Raw genomic sequence first — 19,368 nt, 5'->3', positions numbered from 1 at the left:
TGTATGTTACGGCTGTGTGGGAAAGATCTCGTCAAGCCGTAAAACAGATGTGTAATTATAAAAGACACCCTAAGTGTAGATTTGGTATTGGTTATACACAAAACAAATCAAACGAATCAAATCAACCTAACAGGATGAAACTCACAAAAGACAATCTTCCATTCATAAGATTTGTCAAGAGTTCATCAACCAAAAATGAGGAAGAACGTGATCTAAAACCAGAAAAAGAACTAAAATATGTAAGTCCGACTAAATCAGAAAACTGGCTTCATCCTGAGAGAAGGAAAGCCGGAAAGAAAATAAACAACATAAAACAAGCAAATCTCCATCTCAAAGACATTCATCACCACAACATAAGGCATTCTTGAGCAAGGATCAAGAAGTTATGCCAAATATTATAAGAACAAATACCGGGAAAGTGATCCGACTTATTCAAGTCTGGATCCCAAAGGGACTAATCAACCATGGACCCAACTGAATGTGGGTACCAAAAAGGTGTAAATATTTTTATTTTACAGGTTAGGAGAAGCAACCGGCTAAAAAACTCAGAATGGTATCTAGACAGCGGATGCTCAAGACACATGACCGGTAACGATAAGCTACTAGCAGACATCACATATGAAACCGGAGTAGTCATAACATTCGGTGAAAGCTCGAAAGGTAAAACCGTGGGCAAGGGTAAGATTGTCCATGGTAACCTATCCATAAATAATGTACTACTAGTAGAAAACCTGCATTTTAACCTGTTAAACATAAGTCAAATGTGCGATGTAGGATATAAAGTTGAATTTCATAAGAATGCATGCTTAGTTAAAAATCATCAAAATGACATTCTATTGACCGGTAACCGAATGGAAAACATATACAAAGTTGATTGGAAAACCGATTTTGAAAAATCTATATGCATGATAGCTGGAAACGATCCAAACTGGCTTTGGCATAAACGGCTAAACCATTTGAATTTTAAAACAATCAACTTCATATGTTCTAAAGAACTAGTTTACGGTTTCCCAAATGTTAAGTTTTCAAAAGATAAAGTATGTGCTGAATGTCAAATGGGTAAACAGATAAAGTCATCTTTCAAAAGTAAAGGAAATTATAAATCTGAACGATGCTTAGAACTCCTGCATATGGATCTGTTTGATCCGGTTAGATTAACCAGCTTAAGAGGCATGCATTATACTATGGTAGTTATTGATGACTACTCTAAATTTACTTGGGTAACATTTTTAGCCTCTAAAAATCAAGCAACTTCAAACCTGATCAAACTAATTTTGAGAATACAAAATGAAAAATCTATTCGGGTAAACAAAATCAGAAGTGATAGAGGAACTGAGTTTATAAATAGCAGATTAACTACTTTTCTTGATAATTCCGGTATTAGACACGAGTTGTCTAGTTCCAGAACTTCTCAACAAAACGGCCTGGCTGAGAGAAGAAACCGAACTCTCAAGGAAGCCGCAAGGTCAATGATAGCCGATTCGGGTATTGCTCAAAAGTTTTGGGCTGAAGCTATCAATACCGCATGTTACACTCAAAACCGATCTTTAGTAACTAAACGTTTTTCAAAACTCCTTTTGAAATATACTATGATCGAATTCCAAACATACGGTATTTTCGAATTTTTGGTAGTAAATGTTTTGTTCACAACAACGGCAAAAATTATTTGACCGTTTTTTATGCTAATCCGATGAGGGAAGATATTCGGCTGTAAGTAAAGCATATAGAATATACAACACTAGGACTTTAACAGTTGAAGAAATATCCCACGTTGTTTTTGATGAATCGGTTGAACGAAACACTGCATTACCCTTCGACCTTCACAACAGAATGGAAAATTTCAATATCTATTCTGATGATGAAGATGAGGTTCCGGTTTTTAGACGATTTGTCAATGACCAAGCGGTTGATGCTGAACCTCAGCCTACTCAAGCTGCTTTATCACAGAAAGTTGACTCTTCAGTTTCAACTGAAGAAATCGGTCGGTCTGACTCTATTTAGCCTACCGGTCAGTCTAACCTTGATCAGCCAACTGAAAGCTTGGTAGACACGTCTCGGATAAACCTTCGAAGGAATAAAAATCATCCTCTTGAACTAGTAATAGGTAACATATCCTCACCCGTCCGAACTAGGCAACAGAATTTGGAACACTATGCAAAACTCAGCTTTCATATCACAAATTGAGCCGAAAAAGGTGGATGAAGCATTGTCTGATCCCGATTAGATCCTAGCAATGCAAGAGGAATTAAACAAGTTTGAGAGAAATAAAGTTTGGTACTTAGTCCCTAGACCGAAAAATAAACCGGTTATAGGAACATGATGGGTATTCAGAAATAAACTCAATAAAGACGGTTTAGTTACGAGGAACAAAGCCCGGTTAGTGGCTCAAGGCTACAAACAGGAAGAAGGCGTTGATTTCAAAGAATCATTTGCCCCTGTAGCTAGACTTGAGGCAATTAGAATATGTTTAGCTTTTGCAGCTTTCAAAAATTTCAAAGTTTTTCAAGTGGATGTTAAAAACGCTTTCCTAAATGGTAAAGTACATGAAGAGGTGTATGTTAATCAACCTCCAGGTTTCAAAAATTCAGAACATGAAAATCATGTTTACCGGCTAAATAAGGCCCTTTACGGTTTGAAACAGGCTCCAAGAGCCTGGTATGACACATTAACAAAATTCTTATTTGATCACAAGTTTACAATAGGTTCAGTCGATAAAACACTTTTCAAATTTGATAAAGAGGAACACATATTACTTGTTCAAATATATGTCGATGATATTATCTTCGGATCAACCGATCCAAAACAATGTGATAAATTCTCAAAAATGATGACTGACAAATTTCAAATGAGTATGATGGGAGAACTGAGTTTCTTTCAAGGACTTCAGGTTAAGCAGATTGAAATCGGAACGTTCATAAGCCAGCCAAAGTACACAGCCGAACTACTGAAGAAGTTTGGAATGGATACATGCGCTGAGGAGGCTACACCAATGAGTTCTTCCGTAAAGTTAGACAAAGATGAGGATGGTCAAGCCGTTGACATCACAACATATCGGGGAATGATTGGATCCCTTCTTTACTTAACAGCCAGCCGACCAGACATCCTGTTTGCGGGTGGAGTATGCGGGAGATTTCAAGCCAATCCAAAGCAATCGCATTACACTGCGGCTAAAAGAATATTGAAATATCTGAAGGGAACTCAAGACGTGGGACTTTGGTACCCAAAAGACTCAAGTTTCAACCTCATAAGTTACTCAGACGCGGATTACGCAGGATGCAAAATCGATAGAAAGAGTACAAGTGAAACTTGTCAATTCCTGGGTGACCGGCTCGTTACATGGAGCAGCAAGAAACAGACCTCAGTTGCAACGTCAACCGCAGAGGCAGAGTATATAGCAGCCGGAAGCTGCTGTGCACAACTCCTCTGGATCCAACAGCAACTAAGGGATTTTGGTGTAATAGCTGAGGAATCACCAATATTTTGTGACAACACCAGTGCGATAGCGATTACATACAATCCGGTGCTACACTCAAGAACGAAACACATTGATATAAGACACCATTTCATCCGGGAGCATGTTCAGGAGAAGCACATCCGGCTGGAATATGTCTCAACTGAGCAACAAGTAGCTGACATATTCACCAAACTGCTACAGGAAGCTAAGTTTTCTCATTTCAGAAACATTCTAGGAATTACTGATATTAAGCAACTTATACCATGATCATACATGCATACTGCTTACATACATAATTATGAAAAACCGGGATATGTGATCAGGGAGAAGCTCTCACTTATCAAACCAAATTCAAATAGGCCATTAAAAATTCAAGGATGCTAACTGGGAGGAAGTCTCCGGTTATGCCTGATTACTTCATGATGTCAAACTTCATGTATATTTACTACGCGGTTGAAAGGACCTGGTAGGAGTGGATATACTTAATTCAAAGTTGAACAAATGTTGATGCGATTCAACACTTCTTCAAATCGGAATAAAATATCCAATTAAAACCGGTCATGGAAAACCGATTAGTACAAATGCACTCTGGTTTAGATGAATTGAACTTTTCCGGTTAATTTGAGACAACTAACCATGTTTTCGTGCAAAACCTTGAGAAATGAAGCCTGTAATTAATAAAATAGTTTACCGCAATCGAGATGACGACATGTGTCCATCATCAAGAGAGGGAGACTAACATCTTGTCAATAGATTTTTGTCATCATGAATATCCTAGTAATAATTAACTTTGCATTGGAAATAAACATTATACACTTCAACAAGTTAAAGCCTATTAACTAATTGATGACATCACTAAGCATGCTTAACCTATTGATCTAGCCGAATCCCTGGCTATATAAACAAACCTTTAATCTTCACAACACTTCACAAAATTTACTATTCATAAAAACTCTCTTGAGCTTAAACTATCTCAAGATCATGAACTCCAACCCACTTGCAAAGAAAATTCTCTTGGCCGATTTCAACTCCATTTATTAATACGAAGACCATGATGTCAAAGAAATGTTCTTAGCCGTTGAAAGAAGCAGACTAAGAGGATTTCTGGAGAATAGATTCATTCTCGACTACCTAGTAGTCGATGAATTCTACCAAACTGCAAAACAAGTGCACCGAGATATAATCGTTGCACGAGTTTACGGATAGTCCTTTCTATTCAGCGAGGCGGATTTCGCTGAATACTGCGGTTTACCCACTGAAGGGGTAACCGACCTTACTTACTCCCTGGTGACCATTGAGGAAATGTATCATCGGTTCTCCAACTCCGACATCCCGTTTAGACCCTGGGGTGCTAAAAGCCAACTCTCTCACAAATACCAACTTCTTTGTGAGATGCTGGGAAAGTAAGTTCTGGGTAGAGAGAAAGGCTACTATTATACTCAGAGGCTCTTCGAGATGATGATCGATGTTATGGTTGGGACACCGGTAAACTGGTCCTGGATCATTTTCAGCAACCTGAAGAAGATGATTCTCTCAAATAAAACTGGTTATGCTCCTCAGCTAAGCGGTTTCTGTGCTAGTCTGGATATCCACTCCGGACCCTTCGTCACTCTCCATCCGAAGCATGTGCTCACGAAGGAGAGAATTCAAGAACTGATCGACCGGTGGGAAGAAGCTAAGGCCAAGAGGAATCAAGCTACCGGGTCATCAAATGTTTAAACTTTCCTCATTTCTTTTATCTTTTCCCAAACCGGTAATTTTGTTGTACTACCGGTTTGGTACTCTGCATTAATGAAGATCACTTCTTTCCTCTTCGATCAAGAAATCCTAAAGAAAATAACAAACATTAAATGCGCTGTACCAAACCAAATCAAATCAGTCTTGGAAATAGAAATATTTGTTTTCCAAGAAGCATGTTTGATCGGATTAGACCAGACATGCCTTCATCCTCTTGAAAACTGATAGGGCATTTATGACCAGACATAAATGGTCCGATTTTTCAAATATTCTCATTTAATGCACCCAACCGCCCACGCTATAAAAAGGGACCTCATCCTTCTTCATCAAAACACACTTCCGATATTCCTCTCTCTCTAAGTTTGAAATTTCAAAAACTTCATTCGAATCTCACTCTCATACTCTTCCAAAAGAATGTCGAACTAAGAAACACAATTATTGTTAACTTTCGTGAAATGTTGAATGCTCGGTTCCTAGAAACCATTTTCGCACCGATCGTAGAATCGGGACTTCAAGGTTTTCTTGAAGGATCAGACACTATCCTTGAAGAGGAGGTGTTTGAGTTTTTCAACAATGAGCACATCCTCGAAGATGGTAGCATAAGGACCATCATCGAAGAGAGATTTCTTCGGATCACTGAAGAACATTTCGCTCATTTCATCAACCTTCCAACTGAAGGTTTTTCGGACTTTCCAACGCTGTTCTTTCCGGCTAAGGAAGACTACGGTTTTGTCTTCTACTCATCCATCGATCCGATCGCCGACCACGGAGAGAAGGATAACCTTGCTCCTCAATACCAAGTCTTTCATGACTTGGTTCAACGGTCTATCATTGGCCGAATGCCCAACCAGAACTATAACCGGGAGGCTTTCGACATCATGATAGCCATCGTTCGCAAATCGCCCATAAACTGGGCCACCTACCTCTTCAACAACTTGAAGAAGTTTGTCACCGCTCCAAGGGGAAGGATCGGTTTCTCTCCCCAAATCACTCGATACCTGTAGGTGCATCGTTGCAACCTCGGGCCCGGTGTTCCCGTCGGACCGGCCAACATCATGACTCTATCCATGTTAGACAGATGGATATCGAGGATTGAGGAACGGACACCCGAGAACACTATGGACAAGTGGGTTGACAGAATGATCGAGGGGGAGTGGCTCGACCTTCTCTAAATTCTATGTATTCTCCGGTTTTCTGGTCATTTTGTTGTAAGACCGGAAAACCACTTCATCTCCTTATGTTTCGGATATATTTATAAAATTTCACATTATTAAAGTCTCCAGTTTTTCACATTATTTTTCTTTCCGGTTATGATCTGAATAAACAAAAGACTCCATGTTAAACGAAGCTTCCGGTTAACATGTTTCCGGTAAATCAAACACACAAACAAAATCTGAAACAGTTCAAAAAACTTACCGTCCACGGTTTTACCGCGCACGAAATTACCGCCCATAGTATTCTCCGCATTTACCGCCTAAAGTTACTGCAGTAACTTTTGAAGGGAAATTTGGCGCCAAAAATCATAACCAAGTGACGGTTCAACTTCTAACCGTTCAAAACTGCCTCCTATATAAGTTCAAAACAGTTCATAATTTGCACAAGCTTTCTCTCTCTAAAATCTTAAAATCTCTCTGATTTCCGATCATCGTTGTTCTTCATCTTCTTCACTCACAAAATCATCATGGATCTAGTTAAAGCACCTTTTCAATACATGTTGCAGGTCGATTTCAGCGACATCGACGAACACGTTGCGGAAGAAAACAAGGCCGTGCTGCAATCGTTAAGGGATTCGGGATTAGAAACATATTTCTCTGGTCCGTTCATCGTGCACCCGACGGAGGTTGTGGAGTTCTTGGCGACGACGACTCTAACGAAGAGGACGGTCTCCGCCACCGTGAACGGAAAGACAGTTAACATCACGGAGGAGATCTTTTTTGAAGCACTCGGTTTGCCGAATACCTGGCTGGACTTCAAAACAAACTTGACAGACGCTGAATCCAACGCGGTCTGGTTGGTCATATCCGTTGATGACAAGGACCTAGTAACTCACTCCAGGCGAAAGAACAAACTCAAGCCGGTAAATGGATATTTGGGTTTGATTGTGGGTTGACCCGCCAATAAACTTAAAACGGTTAAAAATATAATTAAAAATGCAATTTGTATGTTTCGAACTTGCAACTAACAAAACAAGTATAACTCTTTAACCAACTAGTTTAACAACACTTTTTATTTAAGATTCAAAACCAAATTTGATGAACGCAATACATTTTAACAATAAAAGTTCAAATTTTTAAATAACTAATATATATATATATAATCATGCTTAATTTAAAGTGTCCGGATTGCCGGGTCGAGAGCGGTGATTAATTTGGATATTTATGTGAGAGTAAATGGATACTTGGGTCGGATTGTGAGTTGACCCGCCCATAAACTTAAAATGGTGAAAAATAAAATTCAAAATGCTATTTGTATGTTTCGAACTTGCAACCTAACAAAACAAGTACAACCTTTAACCAAGTGTGATTGAGATGTGGTTTGCCGAGGGATAATATACCGATATCATTTAAAAGTGGTTAAACAAATATGAATCAAATATTTGATTGACCAAAGTGTGAGGTCACGATGCTAATTATTAAAAAAATATGAATCAAATATTTGATTGACAAGTGAAAGTGTAAAGTCACGAGATGAGAGATTCATTCGAAAAAAATTATGTGATGAAACACGTGGGAAAATAAGTTGTTTTATCGAAGTGAATAAAATGTAGAATGAGAGCGTTATATTTTTTAGTTTAATAATTTTAAACATTGAATAAATATTATTATAATTTTTTTAATTTATTTTGTTTTATTCTTAAATGTTCCTAGTTGCTATAATTTTTTTATATGTTCCAAATCAATGATTTCTGTAAACTAGGGATTTGTCAATAAAAGCTTATAATATTTATCATCCTATATTTTTAGATCAATTTCAAATTCAGGTTTAAAAATTGTGTTTTGAGTTATTATTTAAAATATATTTTATTGAAACATGTTAATGATTTGTGACAAATTATTCCGACATAATTTGTTCCTTTGTTTACATAATTTGTTCCTTTGTGGGAAACAAAATTATTAAAATATATAAATAATGCAAACTTTTTAAATTGAGAATTAATAAGAATGTTATATATATCAATGATTTTAAGGAGAGTATTATTGTAAAGTATTATTTAATTTTATATATTTTTAAAATATAAAATAACTCTCAACTTTACTACCCCACTATGCATGCCAGAGAAAAAATGTGTTAACATTTCTTTACTCTTTAAAAGAATGATGAATTCAATAAAAATAAAAATAGATGTTTTTATTTTAATTTCATTAAAAAAAACAATATAATTATCTTATGGTTATAAATTATAATTCAAAATCTATAATAAAAATGGTCTTGAATTAAATTTAGCTTCTTTGTTAAACAAAATTATTGTAAATTTTAAGAGAAATTTTTTTCTCCTTTATGCATCGACCCCAACATAAATTTATTTACAACTAAACAGTAATATAGTTGAAAAAGTGACATTGACTTTGATTATATTAAAATATATTATAATTACAGTAAAATTATAACTACACAAATTATACACATATTTATATTACAAATGTGTTATTTCATTTTATTAGTCTTATTATACCCTTTTTTATATTTTATTGCAGGTTCACTTCAACAAAAAAAAAAAACTTTGGACAACGCTTAAAAAGACTTTTGTCAACCCTTAAAAGCGTTGCCAAAATATTACCGACACTTACTTATGCGTCGCCATAAGCAGGGTGGGCATAAGTTATACCGATACTAAATTAAGCGTCGGTAACACTAATTTAAGCGTTGCCAAAAATCTTTTTAATTTTTTAGCAATCTTTTATAATAATATTGATTTTTTTACAATTGTTTATAATATATTTTTGTGTATTTTTTAAAATTAAATAATTATTAAAAAAAATATTTCATACTAATTATTGACATTTTTAATTATAACATTATTAATATAAAATAACTCAATAAAATATCTCATTTAATCGTATCATTGTTAGAAGATTCAAAAGATTTAAAACAAACTGTAGGGTCAAATTATTTTGACTAAGTATTGAAATAATTTAACCACTGAGATTTTGATGATTAAATAACTTATGAGTTTTGATACAGGTGTATTGAAACAATATTTCATAAGACTTGGATCAAATGAGGGTCATTAGACCGATTTTGGCTTTCATTGTTAGACGTATAGTCTAACTCATCGGAGTTAGACGTGTAGTCTAATAGACGTATAATTAGACGTAAGTCTAATGCATAGAATTAGACGTACAGTCTAACTCATCGGAGTTAGACGTGTAGTCTAATGAATGCACGGAATTAGACGTACAGTCTAACTCATCGGAGTTACACGTGTAGTGTTGGGTCAAATTATTTTGACTAAGTGTTGAAATAATTTATCCTCTGATATTTGGATGATGAAATAATTATGAGTTTTGATACAATGTATTAAGACAACATGTCACTAGATTTGGATCTAATGAGGGTCATTAGACAAATTTTGATTTTTATTCGCATAAAATTAGACGCAAGTCTAATAGAATTAGATGCACAGTCTAACTCAACGGAGTTAGACATGCAATCTAATAGACGCGTGAATTAGACGAAAGTCTAATGGAATTAGACGTGAGTCTAATAGAATTAGACGTACAGTCTAACTTATCGGACTTAGACGTGTAAGTCTAATAGATGTGTAAAGAATTAGACGGATAGTCTAATGAATATACAAAATTAGACGTGAGTCTAATGGAATTAGACGTTAGTATAATAGAATTAGACATACAGTCTAACTCATCGGAGTTAGACGTGTAAGTCTAATAGATGTAAAGAATTAGACGGATGGTCTAATGAATGCACGGAATTAGACGTGAGTCTAATGGAATTAGACGTAAGTCTAATATAATCGGAGTTAGACGTGTAAGTCTAATAGATGTGTAAAGAATTAGACGGATAGTTTAATGAATACACGGAATTAGACGTGAGTCTAATAGAATTAGACGTACAGTCTAACTCATCGAAGTTAGACGTGTAAGTCTAATAGACGTAAAGAATTAGACGGATAGTCCAATGAATATGCGGAATTAGACGTGTAGTCTAACTCAGTGGAGTTAGACGTGCCGGTCTAATGGTTATTTAATAATTAGACGGGTAGTCTAATTAGTGAAAGTTAGACGTGAGTCTAACTCCTTCAGACAAGTCTGAGGTAGAACCGGAATTAGACGAGGCAGTCTAACTCAGTGGACTTAGACGTGCTGGTCTAATGGTTAGTTTATAATTAGACGGGTAGTCTAATTTTTGAAAGTTAGACGTGAGTCTAACTCCTTCAGACAAGTCAGAGGTAGAACCGGAATTAGACGCGGTAGTCTAACTCAGTGGAGTTAGACATGCTGGTCTAATGGTTATTTAATAATTAGACGGGTAGTCTAATTAGTGTAAGTTAGACGTGAGTCTAACTCCTTCAGATTAGTCTGAGGTAGAACCGGAATTAGATGTGTAGTCTAACTCAATGGAGTTAGACGTACCCGTCTAATGGTTATTGTAATTAGACGCGAGTCTAATTCTATTAGATCAGGCGGTCTAATAGACGTTTTTCATTAGAAGGAGTTGACTTATTTCATTAGACTGATTTTCTCAAATCCGTCTAACTGAAATATGTCTAATGCTCTGTTTAAGTAGTACGTTTGAATCTAGCATTTCTCCTACCCACGTGCTATAGCTGTACCCTACTCCTGCTCCATTTTCCAGTGAAGATTAGTACAACAACTATATGCATCCAATCAAGGAATGCCATGTAAGAGAATTTTCTTCACATTACTCGTTTTGCAGGTACATCCCTAATGGAATATTCTGCGCACTACCAGTTCGGTACGGCCACGATCCTTGTGCTCAGATCCTGCTGTGTACAATGGAGGCTTTCCAATGGAAGAGCGCCACGTATCATTCTTGAAGATTCGACCGTTAGCTCCTGCTCAGTATTTAATCAATCCTAAGGACAACGGACAATCTGCCTCAACCAATCTTACGAACAAGAATTCTGATTTTGCAGAGAGAGACTACTCAATCATCTTGCTTACTGAACTTATTCTGTGAAGTTTCTTTCTGATTGTACTGTGCGTGAATCGAGAGAGAGAGCTAGAATCAAAACACCATTAGCTGAGTGATATTCTTCATCTTGTAATTGAACAGAAAGTGTTCTGTTCAATAGTGAGCTAAGTGTGTGTGTAAACTGTATTTGATTCTCATCATATTATAGTGAATCCTTTCGGTGGTTGGGAGAAGGGGTGACGTAGGAGAGTTTCTCCGAACATCCATAAACAAACTGTTGTGTTCTTCATTTCTGTCATCTTTTCATATTTCATCTTATGCTTCAAACCCAAGTAAACAATTCTGCCTTGAATCTGTTTCAAGTGTTTACACAAGTTTGCGTAGAATAGAAAGAGATATTAATCCCTAACAGGATTTCTATCAAACCGTTTTTCATAAGCCTTCATCATTAGTCAAACCCCCGTCTCTATTGATAAAGTCGATCCTATCAATTGGTATCAGAGCCCTGTTTCTATTCTCAAGCCTTTCCTGAAATATGCCGAACATACCCAAAGATGCTAGTGCTACAGCCATTCCAACCTTCTTTCGCGAAAACTACATTGTTTGGAAGAAAAGGGTTCGTGCTCATCTCTCGTCTCTTCATGATGACATGTGGAATTTTGTCACAGAAGGTCCTATCAAGATTGATAAGGAGAAGGCCGACTGGACTGCTGATGAAAAGAGGTAGAACAACCTCAACAACATGACTCTTGATGTTCTGTACAGATCTCTCGATGATAGTATGTTCAATTACATCATCGAATGTGACACTGCCAAAGAGGTCTGGGACAGACTCACTCAACTGTGTGAGGGCAACGAGCAAACCAAGGAAAACAAGATCATGTTTTCCACTCAAGAGTTCGACAGCTTCAAAATGCGTCCTGGTGAAACAATGAACGATTTTGACACCAGATTCAGCAAGATCGTCTCCTCTCTGTCCATCCTAGGAAAGACCTATAGCAACCGGGAGCTTGCTATCAAGGTCATGCGTGCTCTTCCAAGAGAATGGGACATAAAGACTATGGCGATGAGAGAATACAAAGATCTGAACAAGACCTCTCTCTTTGATCTCTTCGCTGACCTCAAGGCCTATGAGTTCGAGCTGAACTGTAGGATGGAAGAAGATCAACCCTCGTCCGTTATCATTGCTAAGGCGTTGGTGACCTCAGAAGAGCCAACAACCACTACGGACGTGAAGATGGCAGCTCAGCAGCTAAGCAGCGATGCCATGTCTCTCTTTGAGAAGAAGTTTGGCGACTTCATGAAGAAGAGCAACTCTAACTCAAACTCTTCAAATTCTAATGATAATAGAAAATTTAAAGCTAATGTTACTTGTTTTAACTGTGGTATTAAAGGTCATTATGCATCGGAATGCCGGAAGCCAAAGCGTGAAGATGCCCAGGAAGATGGAAAAAAGTTGAAGGCTCTTATGGTCGGTGACGGAAAGAACAGAGGAAGCAGCCGTGGCTCGTACTTCTCATCCAGTGAAAGTGATGAAGAAGACGTGGTTTGCTTCATGGCCAGAGAAGATGAGGAAGGAACTCTGGAAACTGAGGTATTTGATTTCTCCTCCGAAAGGTTTTCAAGGGAACAACTAGTAGCTGCACTAGATGAGATGGTCATCGAGTACAGAAAGATAACAAAATCTCTAAATGAAACTAAATCTTCATCAGATTTAAATAAACCAAATCTTTCTAAAGAGGAAGAGTCACATGTTTTTGAAAAGAAGATTGAAGAGATCTCATCTGAAAATGAGATGCTCAAGGAACAAATTCAAACTCTTTCATCTGAAAACAAAAGGCTTAACTATGTTGTCTGTGCATGGACAAGGTCTAGTGATACTGTCAAATATCAGATCAGCATGTTGAAACCTGCTGGATCTAGATCCGGATTGTGATTTGATAGCAATGATCCTAATCTGTCCAGCAAAAAGTCAAATCCAAATGACAAACTTAAGCCAATAAGTTTTGTCAAAGGAAGTATGACTGACATTGAATCTGATCCTATTCATGAAGAAGTTGCTTTCAAAAATGAAATAGTTTATGTTCCACCGACTGTTAGTTGGCTTAAGAATAAGCTAGAAAAAGCTAATAAGTCTGGTAACTTAAAACCTGACTCTAAGTCAATGAGTTTTAAAAGAAAACCTTCTTCAAAAGTCAAAGGATCAGTGGCTAAGTCATCTGCTAAGTCAAAATCTTATGCTTTAATCACAACACAAAATGGGAAATCCATCAGAATAACTCAAATATGGATTCCTTAGGGACTAATTGATCGAGGACCCAATTGAGTGTGGGTACCAAGATTTGTAAATAGTTTATTTTGTAGGTGATGCAAGAGGATAGTAGGAAGGAAGCTAGAAGAGTACTCCTCTGAGTACACAGCTTGGAAGATCAACAATGGCACTTGCCATTCTGGAAGAATAAATGCTTTTATTTGTTAAAAATGTTTTTGGTCTTTGTACCACAAAAATTGTTTATAAAACTCCAATGTTCATATTCATTGTGAGAAGAAAAATTTCTTTGGAATTAAAGATATTCTCTAGACGAATATCCTTAATCGGTCTAATTAGACAAGAGTGTCTTAAAAAAAGTATGTACTTAGACGTATTTTTGCTCACAATCCATACATCTAAGTCTATATGTTGAGATTTTATATCCACGCAATTAGACGGACACGTCTAATAGACGTTAGACATTTTTACATCATGAGCAAAAGGATGCTCACGTCTAATAAACACACATCTAATATGTGTTGTTTATGCGGAATTAGACGTACACGTCTAATAAACATTAGACGGATTTGTTACAAACACGGAATTAGACGTATGCGTCTAATACAATCATCCGTCTAATAGACGCTGTGTTATTTGTGAAATAAGAAAAACGTCTAACTACGTACCGATTAGACTGATCAGGGACAGCTGTCACACGCTGAGAGCTATCTGCTTTTCCCGCTCAAAATATCGAACAGTCATCTCTTAATAACATGAAGACATGTGTCTATCAAGTTTAGAGAAAATGACTGATATACCCTCATTTTTAATGATTACTTCTTGAAAAAGTACGTCTAACATTTATTAATTGGCCATACCCCTAGAATAGACGGTTATTCTGTATTTCCATTTTTCATTTATATAAGGACATTCCTGCATGATTTTGAAAACTTTCAATCTCTCGAAATCTCTAAGAACCCTAGTTTTCTTGTATTTCTCTCACTAAAACTCTCTGAAATATCATATCGATTCACATTTTCTCAAAATGGTGAAGAAAATCACTCTCGGTCACTGTACTTTGCAGGTGGACTTTCCATCGGTGTACTCTTTTGATCAGACGGAGGTGGTTAAGATGTTCCAAACCCTAGAATATTCTGGGTTGAGGAAGTATCTGGGCGGACCGTTCATCTTCTATGAAGATGAAGTTCGCGAGTTTTTCAAAACAACAGTTATGGTGGATGATTCCATCGTAGCAACCGTTAACGGAAAAGAGATCTCTTTTGACGAAGCGGTTTATGCGGAGTTCTTTGAACTTCCAACGGAGGGTCATCTGTTCAACTTGGTGCTCCCTTCAAAATTCATGGATGAAATGAAAACTTCCTTCTCTGTTGACGGTTCTAAGATCCATGTGAATGCATACAAGAAGGTATTCAAACTTCACTTCATTCTCCTAAACGACGTGGTGGCGAAGGTGTTGCAAAGGAAGGCTGGCTCTTTCAATCTCTATAGTCAAGACCGTTTTAACTATATGTGCGCCATTTCTAAAGGGATCCAAGTGAACTAGGGTCATACCCTGTTTCAGAATCTGTGCTACTCTATTAGTCAGATGAACAAGGAGAGTATCACGTATGCGGCTCAACTGAGCCACCTGTTGAAGTTTTTGGGGGTTCCTCTTGGTGAACCGGTGCAGATTAACTCCGCAAGAGTTTTTACTGCTCCTACGGTGGGCAGCACTCTGACTAGAATGAAGAACAACCTAAAGTTTGCATCTGGGGCTTCTAGTTTCCAGACTGGTGGAAGGCCTTCCACCCGATCAAAGCCTTCTGCTTCTGTTATGTCAACAGGGGCAAAGAGAACCAAAACTATAAACGAATCGGAGGCCAGTTCCTCCAGCATGAGGAGCCTAAATCAGAAGGACTCTGAATCTGTTGATTCAAGGGTGAAGCAAGGTCCAGGCGTACTTGCTGCAACCCCAATGACATCGTTATCCACTCCCTTAACTTATTTGAGGAAACCTTCAAGGTCTTGTGCCTCAATGGAGAAGAAGACAAAGGCGCCCCGCGTGTCTAAATCTGCTAAGGTAACGTCTTCTAAATCTTTGGCTGTTGTGCCAAAATTTGTTGTTTCCGAAGTGGAACAAGCTGAATCTGTTTTCTCTCCATTGAGAGAATTTGCTGAAGGGCCTGCTGTTGAGTCAGCCGGTCCAAGTGTTGAAACTATTAATAGGGCAGAGTCTCATGTTACTCAATTTGATCATGTAGTCGTCGGTGCTATAGAGTCGTCAAAACCAGAACAAGGTGTTGTTCCTACCCTTGTTGCTGGTGAACCCAACATTCCTGCTCCCAATGATTCCTTGGTGGTCGGAAAGATTGTCTATAGAGAGCTTCCTACTGAGCTCTGTCTGAAACCCCAATCTGCCTTCAAACTGTTGCGGGCCAGGAAAGGGACAAGAGGAATTGTAATTGGTGAACCCGGACCAGCTCCAAAACCTGTAGAGGTTGTTGGAAGAGGTATCTGAAAAGTTCATTGCATTTCAAGCTCCTGAGAAGGTATCTGAAGCAAGAGGTATCGTTGATCTCATTCTGGATCAAGTGAAAGTTCTTTCCTCTGAAAAGTTAGGAATCTATGATTCCAGGTGTACTAAGAGGCCGTCCTCTAAGTACAACGACTCTCTGTCTAATGCTGCCATAACAAACGAATGGAAGAAGAGAGTGGCAAACGAGAAGAAATTCCTGAAATGGGCAAGAACTTCAGATGTGGGTGAAGCGTTGAACAAGAGAGAACTGGTGGAAGCTTGCATTCTTGGAAAAGCCCCGTTTCCAATCTATGAAGCCAGGAAAGCTAACTTCAACCTTGACGCAAGAGGAGCTGATGTTGAAGCAAAAGTTTTGAAAAAGTTGAATGATATCATGGAAAGCTATGTTCCTGCTGCATCTAGATACATTCACGGCGCCGACTGCTCTGACGCAGAACCGCTCAACGAAGAAGAGGCAATGGATATTCCAAACGCTGATGAATCAGATGCTGCTCTCCTGATCGAATTCGGGAATATTTCTGCCGAAGAGAGACGCATTCAATATCATCATGTTCAAGAGCTTCCAAATGAAGAAGAAGGAATGGTGAATGTTCAAGAGCCTGAACAAGCTCTTGAGACAAATGTTGAAGAAATGATCATAGAAGATGTAGCTGAGGAGGCTTTGAAAGCTCCTATTGAAGAAGATGAAATTATAACCCCTGTTGCAAGAACAGAGGGTGTTCAAGAGAAACTGACCGAGGTCACTCAGCCAGAAACTGCAAGAACTGAGGGGGAACCCTCTAAAGAGAAAAATGATGAAGAAGAAAGTTCCTCGTCTGAGGAGGAAAAAGATGAGAAACCAAAGGTTGTTAAGACCTACTTATTCCCTGACAGCGTTGTGGGAAGTGTTCATGAAAACATCAACATTCCCCGTCACTATTCTAAAAATCTGCTCGAAAGATTTGAAAGGGCACAAAAAAGAAATTGAAGAAGAAAATCAAGATAAAGAGGCTAAGAATGCTGAAGTAAATCAGCGAGAGCAATCCTTGCAGGTTCATACAAATTTTGAGCTTATTCAAAGTATGACTGCAGAATCTGAAGAAGTGTCTTCTCACGAAGGTCCATCTGCTGGAGGAAATAAAATGTTAAGATCTATGAGGTCTATGCTCTCCTCAATGCAGAAGACTATGTGTCAGTCAATGATCTCCAGGGAAGAGGAAAGAGCGAATTTTGGCAACATTTTCAAGATCCTAACTGAGCTGGATAAGACCTTGAAGATGAATACTTATGAGACCCATGTCTCGAATGTAAAGTTCTCAAAATTTCAACAGGAAAGCTTCAGCCACCAAAGTGAACTATTTGACATTGAGAGGCACATCAATGATGAACGCCACAAGGAAACCATGGATGAACTCAGTCTGGTGAAGAATCAGCTGGTAGAAATGCAAGGTTGCATGAACAGAAATGACAATGAACGACAAGCATTTGCTAAGACCATTGCCAGGAAGTTTCAAGCGAAGGAGGATGCTTTGGGCAATGCTGAAGGTGCTCGACCTCGACCAATTCAAGGTGAGTCAAGAAGGAGGAATGATGGTGTGTCAACCGGGACCAGATCCAGGAGGGCCCCAAGTACTGATGACAATCCTAAGCCAACCAAGAGAGGTGGTGGTCGAAGCAGTGCTGAGCGTGGAGGAAGAAATGATGGTGCCGGAGTAGGTTATCCAATGTCGATCAAGGTGGACGTGCCAGTGTTGCTGAGCGTGGAGGAAGATCGAGTGCAGGAGGTCGTGGTGGTCGCGACTATCCTCATCTCATGAACATGCTTCCCGGGCAAGATATGAGTCCAACCGATCCTCGAGTGAAAAGGGAAGAACAATGATCTCTCTTCTTTTACTCTGTTTAATTTTATGAACATGGTTTTCTGATAAGTTTTTCGAATACTGGTTCTTTTGGATGATTGGTGTAAGTGAACAAGATGTTTGATTATTTATGGGATGAATGCATGTCTTGTTATATGTATGCAGGTTTTCAATTTCTTCATCAAAAGGGGGGAAATTGTTGGGTCAAATTATTTTGACTAAGTGTTGAAATAATTTATTCTCTGATATTTTGATGATGAAATAACTTATGAGTTTTGATACAGGTGTATTAAGACAACATGTCACTAGATTTGGATCTAATGAGGGTCATTACACCGATTTTGATTTTCATTGGCATAAAATTAGACGCAAGTCTAATAGAATTAGACGCACAGTCTAACGCAATGGAGTTAGACCTGCAGTCTAATAGACGCGTGAATTAGACAAAAGTCTAATGGAATTGGACGTGAGTCTAATAGAATTAGACGTACAGTCTAACTCATCGGAAATAGACATGTAAGTCTAATAGATGTGTAAAGAATTAGACGGATAGTCTAATGAATACACAGAATTAAACGTGAGTCTAATGGAATTAGACGTTAGTCTAATAGAATTAGACGTACAGTCTAACTCATCAGAGTTAGACGTGTAAGTCTAATAGATGTAAAGAATTAGACGGATGGTCTAATGAATGCACGGAATTAGACGTAAGTCTAATATAATCGGAGTTAGACGTGTAAGTCTAATAGATGTGTAAAGAATTAGATGGATAGTCTAATGAATACACGGAATTAGACGTAAGTCTAATGGAATTAGACGTCAGTCTAATAGAATTAGACGTACAGTCTAACTCATCGGAGTTAGACGTGTAAGTCTAATAGACGTAAAGAATTAGACGGATTGTCTAATGAATACGCGGAATTAGACATGTAGTCTAACTTAGTGGAGTTAGACGTGTCGGTCTGATGGTTATTTAATAATTAAACGGGTAGTCTAATTAGTGAAAGTTAGACGTGAGTCTAACTCCTTCAGACAAGAATGATGTAGAACCGGAATTAGACGCGACAGTCTAACTTAGTGGACTTAGACGTGATGGTCTAATGGTTAGTTTATAATTAGACGGGTAGTCTAATTTGTGAAAGTTAGACGTGAGTCTAACTCCTTCAGACAAGTCTGAGGTAGAACCGGAATTAGACGCGGCAGTCTAACTCAGTGGAGTTAGACGTGCTGGTCTAATGGTTATTTAATAATTAGACGGGTAGTCTAATTTGTGAAAGTTAGACGTGAGTCTAACTCCTTCAGACAAGTCTGAGGTAGAACCGGAATTAGACGCGGCAGTCTAACTCAGTGGAGTTAGACGTGCTGGTCTAATGGTTATTTAACAATTAGACAGGTATTCTAATTAGTGAAAGTTAGACGTGAGTCTAACTCCTTCAGA

Source organism: Impatiens glandulifera, unplaced genomic scaffold, assembly GCF_907164915.1.
Source record: "Impatiens glandulifera unplaced genomic scaffold, dImpGla2.1, whole genome shotgun sequence".
Lineage (NCBI taxonomy): Eukaryota > Viridiplantae > Streptophyta > Magnoliopsida > Ericales > Balsaminaceae > Impatiens > Impatiens glandulifera.
This window is presented reverse-complemented; position numbering follows the sequence as displayed.